The sequence below is a fragment of the Microcaecilia unicolor genome, chromosome 1, assembly GCF_901765095.1.
Source record: "Microcaecilia unicolor chromosome 1, aMicUni1.1, whole genome shotgun sequence".
Taxonomy (NCBI): domain Eukaryota; kingdom Metazoa; phylum Chordata; class Amphibia; order Gymnophiona; family Siphonopidae; genus Microcaecilia; species Microcaecilia unicolor.
In genome coordinates this window covers 138,342,987-138,351,011 of record NC_044031.1, presented here as the reverse complement: position 1 = coordinate 138,351,011, position 8,025 = coordinate 138,342,987, and the positions used below count along the sequence as shown (strand labels likewise).

General features: G+C 45.4%; 1 long non-coding RNA gene across 1 annotated transcript in view; it reads left to right on the top strand.

Annotated features, from left to right (window-relative positions):
- Positions 1-450: 450 nt before the first annotated feature.
- The window catches only part of LOC115468818, a 37,634-nt gene continuing 30,059 nt past the window's right edge, over positions 451-8,025 (top strand). Inside the window, exon 1 of the long non-coding RNA XR_003941923.1 lies at positions 451-658. This is a non-coding gene — a long non-coding RNA (uncharacterized LOC115468818). The remainder of the gene's footprint in view (positions 659-8,025) is intronic.

The window sequence follows — 8,025 nt, the reverse complement described above, 5'->3', positions numbered from 1 at the left end:
AGAGAAAGTCTTCAGCTGACTGAGCTTGAGGATCCTCATTAGCTAAAGTATTTATATTTTGAGGTGGAGGTAGGGCGGAGCAGAGAAAATTTTGTGCCCACCCAAAACTGGCTGTCTGGCTACGCCACTGATATGGCCAACTTTCAAATAAGTAAAAAAGCAGTCAAAATAAATTTTAAAAAATCTTTTATCCTGCACTCGAAGCGTTTTAGTATTTTTACAGATGGAACACTCATAGGAAGTCTGTTATTTCCAATAAGCTTGATACTCTTTTCAATAGTGTTTTACCGTTATTTTGGGTGTACTAATATGGCGGTAAGCCTAGTGGGCAGGATTACTACTAGGCTGATGCCGTCTCCTCCTCTAACCTCCTTGCTACGGACGGACGGCCGTCGAAGTAGCCTCGCCCACAGTGCGCTTGCGATTCTGTGTGCCTCTGTTTTCACAAGCACGTCTGCTTGCATCCGGCGCGCGGCGGATAAAGCGCATGCGCGGTATAGTTACTGCTCGTGAGTGTGGTGGTGGGTTATATTTTGTGGTTCGTTGCGTCTCTGTTCTCTGTAGATCCCGCTAGGCTTGAATATGGCCGATAAGAAGCAGCCGGTGGACCTGGGGCTGCTGGAGGAGGATGACGAATTCGAGGAGTTTCCGGCGGAGGGTGAGTGGGGACCTAGGGCTGTGGAGAAGTGCCGCCATGTAGCGTACGGATTCGGAGTGCAGAGAGGATAGACGCGTGTGCCTGGCTGTCTCCTTCTTGGATTGAGGTCTGTTCCTTTGTGTGTTAAAAAAAAAAAATCCCGTAGTCTGCGGTGAAGCGAATCTTCATTGCCCCGCCCGGATCCGCGAAGGTTTGCACTTCTGGCCGCTTTCCAGTGCCTCACCTTTCACACTCGCTGCTACGGATTCCGGCTGTCGCCCGACGTCTGTATTAGAGAAGATGTCTGTAACTTTCCGCATTCACAGGGATGCCGGCTGGGAGTTTAGCCATTTATTAATGTGTTTATATTACTAAGGTAGGCCTCGCCGCTTGGAGGTCGTAAACTATGACTCGGCGCTACTTCTCAAAACATTATTCACATATTTTGTCTAGGGGAAAAATAGGCCATGTGACACTTGGTGAACATTTAGTCATACCAACTGCATGACTTGGGGGAATGGACTGTCGGTTTTTTTTAATATAAGGCTTTAAAAATATATAAATAGCGAATAGAAAGATGCTAAATTGCTAGAGGGATTTAAAGGTTTGTATAGGCAAGGAGTGGAGGAGTAGCCTACTGGTTGGTGCAGTGGTTGAGATCCTGGGGAACCGAGGGGCTGATGCTCAAAGCTTACTGGTTCTATTTTGATTAGTTTTATGTTGTTGTGTGCTTAATGCTTAAAGGGGTTTGGTGCTGCTTTTACTGTTCCTGAAAGCTAGATTTAATTGTATTAAAACGAGCTCAGTATCAAGTATTCTGTGTGGTGCTCCCCTTTGTGCACCTACCTGTAACATGCAACATTTTCTGGTAGGTCCGAAGTGGCATTGCATGTGAAAGGGCAGATATTGGGTGGTTTGAGCTTTGAAAGGCAGCTCTAGTCACAGGAAGGGAGGAGGTAATCTGGAGAACGTTTTTATGCTACAGAAGTGAATTCTAAGAAGAATTTATAGTGAGAGGTGATTTCAATTGTGTGCAGTCATCAAGGCTGCCAGATGGCTTAAACAGTTTTGCCAGAACTGTGGTCTGTTTGATATCTGATTCCGGCTTCATTGGAGTGACTAAGATTACTTGTCTTATTCACCTACTGTTGGTTCCTGTTCTCACATTGATTATTGGTATCTTCCACAATCATTTGTAAAACAGATTGCCAAATTTGATGTCACAAATATGTTAATCTTGGGTCATGCTCCAGTGCTCTAATCTTGAAAGGTAAGGGAAATTAGTGTTAAGACCATGAGATATTTACAGATAATTACTTTATAAACCTGCTGGTCAAGAGTTGGTGGGAAACTATATAGATTCTATATTATTTCAGTATAACACCAGTGATGTCTGCATATGTACTCTGGGAGGCAGGGAAAATCTGTGTTGTTTATTAAAATACGTTATTACCTGCTATTACTGCGCACAGGTCAAAGTGGCTTACAGTAAAAATATTTTAAAAAAGAAAATCTGTATTGAAAGGAATGCCAGATATGAATAGGAAAGACCAATCAAACCAGACACACAAAAAAGCAAAACAAAATTAATACAATAGAAAGTGGACTATACCCAGACTGCTGAAACCCTGCAGACCCAACAACTCAAGGACAAATTACAGATATACCAAAGGCAGGTCCAAAAAAGTGAGCTTTCAAAAGAGTCTTCAATTTAGAAAAAGATAATTCAGACCTAAGGTGAGGGGACAGATTATTCCATAAAGGTGTGGGAGAGAAAGAAAAGCGGAGGTATGTGTGGGTTCATAATTAGCCATCATGAGAGAGGGGAGTACTAGGGTGGGAATTACATGAGCTTAGTGAACAGGATGGGGTATAGGAAATCGATGATGAAGAGAAAAGATAGGATTAGGATCCAAGATGTAATGCCTTGTGGGTGAGACGTAGGACTTTGAACTCACATCTCTAATGAGCAGGTAACCAATGTAGGCGAATGAGAAGAGGGGTGATTTGGTCAGACTGCTTGACTTCCCACAGGAGTCTGGCAGCAGAATTATGAAGAGTTTGGAGATGACGGAGAAGATAAGGAGAGATACCACAATAAAACAATGTTATAATAGTCCAACCAAGAGCATGAATTAAAGTGTGAAGAGAAGCAAATTCTAGAAAATGACTTACAGAGCAAATTCGATGTATCCAGTAAAAAAAAAAAATCGATAATTACACCAAGATAAAAAAAAAAAAGTGACAGGAGAAATTGTGGATGTCCAGCAGAGAAAGTGGTATAGTGGGAATTTGGAGAGAACCAGAGATCTAGCAGATTGTGGTTTTAGATGGATTACATATCATCTGTTGAAGAGCAAACCAAGTAGAGAACGCAACAGGTTTGCAGAGGAGAAAGATCAATGTTAGAAGGGGAAACTGGATAGATCAGCAGGATGTCATCTGCATAGAATAAAATTTATATTGCAGTCCTGAATGAGGCATGCTAAAGGACTGAGAAAGAGGTTGAACAGCAGAGGTGACAAAATAAGATCGTGGGGACACCATAATTTAAGGACACAGTGGACAAACAAAACTGGGGAGTTGAAATAGAAAAAGCATCTATCAGAAAGGTAAGAAGAAAACCAGTCAAGAACCAAACCCTCTAATCCAGTAGTGAAGTCAGGAAAGAAGTGATCAAATCAAATGCAGCAGAAAGATAAAGGGAGACAAGAAGAACAACCTTACCCATGAAATGCAGCTCACTGAGCATACCTGTTATAGTTCGTTTGGTGCTGTGGGTAGTACAGAACCCGGTTTGACAGGGATGTAGAATATGATGGCTATCAATAAAGCGATCGATTAAGAGAGTGCATGCATCAATGATTAGTAGAGAAAAATATAAAAATAAAAATACAGACTAAGAGAGACACAAATGCTTAAGGGCACAGCACTGGACACTTTTTGATAATTTTGCACTACGGATGGTTGGGGGCAGTCGATTATAAAATAGTCATGAAGTATAGGCTCACCATTTTGGTGGTAAAAATTGCCTAAGTGACTGTATGAGACTTCCCCTTCACTAATTAGTAATTACCAGCACAGAGTACTATATGTTCTACCACTAGTGGGTTGTGTATTATATAGTAGGTGGAACTTAGCCATCCATTTTTTGACTATCAATAAAGTTTAGCATTTGATCAAAGACTACTCATTCTATAATTTTAGACAGAAAACTTAGGTTGGAAATAGGACAGTAGTTCTCAGGCAAAAGTGGGTCAGGAGAGGGATTCTTAATAATGGACTTGACCATTGCTCTCAACGCCACCTGAAATTAAATATGACCAAAACCGAGCTTCTCATTTTCCCCCCCAAACCCACCTCCCCGCTCCCCCCGTTTTCTATTTCTGTTGATGGCTCTCTCATTCTCCCTGTCTCCTCAGCTCGAAACCTTGGGGTCATCTTTGACTCTTCTCTCTCCTTCTCTGCTCATATCCAGCAGACCGCCAAGACCTGTCGTTTCTTTCTTTACAACATCCGTAAAATCCGCCCCTTTCTTTCCGAGCACTCTACCAAAACCCTCATCCACACCCTTGTCACCTCTCGTTTAGACTACTGCAATCTGCTTCTTGCTGGCCTCCCACTTAGTCACCTCTCCCCTCTCCAGTCGGTTCAAAACTCTGCTGCCCGTCTTGTCTTCCGCCAGGGTCGCTTTACTCATACTACCCCTCTCCTCAAGACCCTTCACTGGCTCCCTATCCGTTTTCGCATCCTGTTCAAACTTCTTCTACTAACCTATAAATGTATTCACTCTGCTGCTCCCCAGTATCTCTCCACACTCGTCCTTCCCTACACCCCTTCCCGTGCACTCCGCTCCATGGATAAATCCTTCTTATCTGTTCCCTTCTCCACTACTGCCAACTCCAGACTTCGCGCCTTCTGTCTCGTTGCACCCTACGCCTGGAATAAACTTCCTGAGCCCCTACGTCTTGCCCCATCCTTGGCCACCTTTAAATCTAGACTGAAAGCCCACCTCTTTAACATTGCTTTTGACTCGTAACCACTCGCCTCCACCTACCCTCCTCTCTTCCTTCCCGGTCACATTAATTGATTTGATTTGCTTACTTTATTTATTTTTTGTCTATTAGATTGTAAGCTCTTTGAGCAGGGACTGTCTTTCTTCTATGTTTGTGCAGCGCTGCGTATGCCTTGTAGCGCTATAGAAATGCTAAATAGTAGTAGTAGTAGTAGTAGTAGTAACCTGGGAGGTCGAAAGAGAGTGACTAATTTAGAACTAAGGGGAGAAGGCTGTGTCTAGGGATCTTTAACCAAATGGAGGGAAGGGATGGTTGTTGAGATGGGAGGTAACAGAAAAAAAGGTCTTACAGGGGTTATTGGATTTAGCACGCTAACTACTGAAATAGGCTTTCTTGGCCTGTTTAACCTGAGAAGAGGAGTAATGGGATTTTCTGTAAATCTGCAAGAGTGCCAAAATTTCCACCACCGGTGCTCGGCACAGCGAGTCTGTTGAGGAAGAAGTCGCGGTCCACTATGGTACCAAGGCTGGTGACCAACATGTTTTGATAGTCGTGAGGGTAAAGGAGGGAAGGTAAAGTGGGAGGATAAAGTAGTATTCCAACAGGGAATTGCTTCGTCTTATGTCAGGTCATGAAAATCACTTGGGAACAAACTAAAAAAATGGCAGGGTATAAGGCAGGATTGTGTCGAAGAAAGCATGGTAGGGGCTGATCGGACTGGAGAGATTCTCTGGATGAGGAATTATGAGTTAAGAGAACTGAGCAGTAGCCTGAAAATGATCAGCCGAAAGGAGGGACAAGGATTGAAGGTGGGAGACAGTAATGGAAGTAATGTGTTGCAAAATGGTTAGGTTGAGCTTGTGACCAGCAGCATTTGTAGGAAAATACACAAGCTGTGTGAGATTGGTGTACCTCATGAAGGCAAGCAGTACCGCAGAACGGAGGTGAGGGGGCATCTACGTGGCCAGCAGGCTCATTTTCGAAAGAGATGGACGTCCATCTTTCGACATAAATCGGAACATGGACGTCCATCTCCCAGAGACGTCTAAATCGGTATAATCGAAACCCGATTTTGGACGTCTCTAACTGAAGGCCATCGCAAGGACGTCCACGTTTCAAGGGGGCGTGTTGGAGGCATGGTGAAGGTGGGACTTGGGTGTGCCTAACACTTGGACGTCTTTGAGCCATATCGAAAAAAGCAGGGATGTCCTAAAGTAAAACTTCGTTTTCACCCGGACATGCTTTTTTTTTTATATATATACTAATAAAGCACAAAAAGGTGCCTGAAATGACCAGATGACCACCGGAGGGAATCGGGGATGACCTCCTGTTACTCCCCCAGTGGTCACTTTAAACATCTTTAAAAATATTTCGTGCCAGCCTCAGATGTCATACTCAGGTCCATGACAGCGCATGCAGGTCCCTGCAGCAGTTTTAGTGGGTACTGCAGTGCACTTCAGACAGGCGGACCCAGGCCCATACCCCCCTCCCCCCCCCCCCCCCCCCCACCTGTTACGTTTGTGGAGGAAACAGCACACATGGTAAGGGAGCTATGTACCTGGGAGCAATTTATGAAGTCCGCTGCAGTGCCTCCTAGGGCGACCGGTTGGTGTCTTGGCATGTCAGGGGGACCATTGCACTACAAATGCTGGCTCCTCCCATGTCCGAATGACTTGCATTTGGATGTTTTCGACATGGACGTCTTTGGTTTCGAAAATCACCGAAAGTCAAAGACGTCCATGTCTAAGAACATCCAAATCCAAGGACGTCCTTGGTATTTTCGAGACGAAATATGTACATCCATTTTTTTTTTTTTTTTGAAAATACGGTTTTCCCCGCCCCCGAATTTGGACATTTACAAAGACGTCCAAATCGCAACTTGGACTTTTTTTCAAAAATGCCCCTCCATATCTCCTCTTTTGACTTGCATATTAAAAGATGATAAACTCAGAAATTATACAGTCAAATAGAACAATTAGACAACAAACTTCTGCCCACTAATGCAGTTATTTATATAGAAATTATAAACATAACGGTGGAGTATACCCCTCTCCGCCGATTCTGTATATTGCGATTAAATTTGCACACGCAAATTAATTGATTAATGAAGCAATCAGAGTCAATAATTGGCTGCTAACAGCCAATTGTTGGCCTTAATTGGGGTTTACATGCACATCTCTCTATATAAAATGCACCTCCAACATTCTAATGAAGCTGGAAGCCTGAAACCGGAAGATGTAGTTGAGTAAATCGCTTTTTGCCCATGAGTGTCTGCCCCACCCTCGTGTCACAACGTGATGACGTCAAGGGCGGAGCAATGACACCGAATCACATAGTAACATAATAACATAGTAGATGACGGCAGAAAAAGACCTGCACGGTCCATCCAGTCTGCCCAAGAAGATAAATTCATATGTGCTACTTTTTTATTTGTACTGTCCTCTTCAGGGCATAGACCGTATAAGTCTGGCCAGCCCTATCCCTGCCTCTCAACCACCAACCCCGCCTCCCACCACCAGCTCTGGCACAGACTGTATAAGTCTGCCAAGCACTATCCTCGCCTCCCAACTACCAGTCCCGTCTCTCACCGCCAGCCCTGGCACAGACCGTATGTCTGCCCAGCACTAGCCCCACCTCCCAACCACCAGCTCTGCCACCCATTCTAAGCTAAGCTCCTGAGGATCCCTTCCTTATGCACAGGATTCACTCACCCTATTTGACACGGAGGTGCGTTTTATACAGAGAGATGACGTCCCATTGAAACATTGGAGGCGCAGTATCCGCCCTTTGCCACCCCCCCACCCCCCCCAGGTTGCCACCGCTACCACACCACCCTCCACCCCCCTCCCCCAAGGTCGCCGCAGCCACTGCTCAACCCTCCACCACAGGTCGCCGCCGCTCCCCCCTCCCCCCGTCTGACGTCAGCTGCGGGGATGGCACAGGGGCGGAGGCGGAGCTTCACACAGAAACAGAAGTGTGGAGGGGCGGAGTAGCCGAGGCACTGCCCGCCTCTGTGAAAAACGCTTGGGTGTCAGCTCTGACACAACTTCTCTCCCTCAGAAGCTCCTGCCTGCCATGCCGAAAACAGGAAGTCGCCTTACAGGAGAGCACTGCGTTCTGGACGCCGAAAAATTGAAAAAGTAACATCAGAGAAGGGTGGAATTCCCGGCAGAGTGTACGAGCCTTTCAACTACCTCCTCCGATGTCTAAGTACCGCCTCCTCCTGACCTCACGGCAATACAGCGTTACAGAGTGTGTCCGGAAGGAGAAGCGAGAGACACCTGCGCACGAGAACAGCCGGCGGCATGGCGCGGTGCCTGCAGTCCGTGCAAGAGTTTGTACATGACACTTTCGTGCACTTGGTGGTCATGT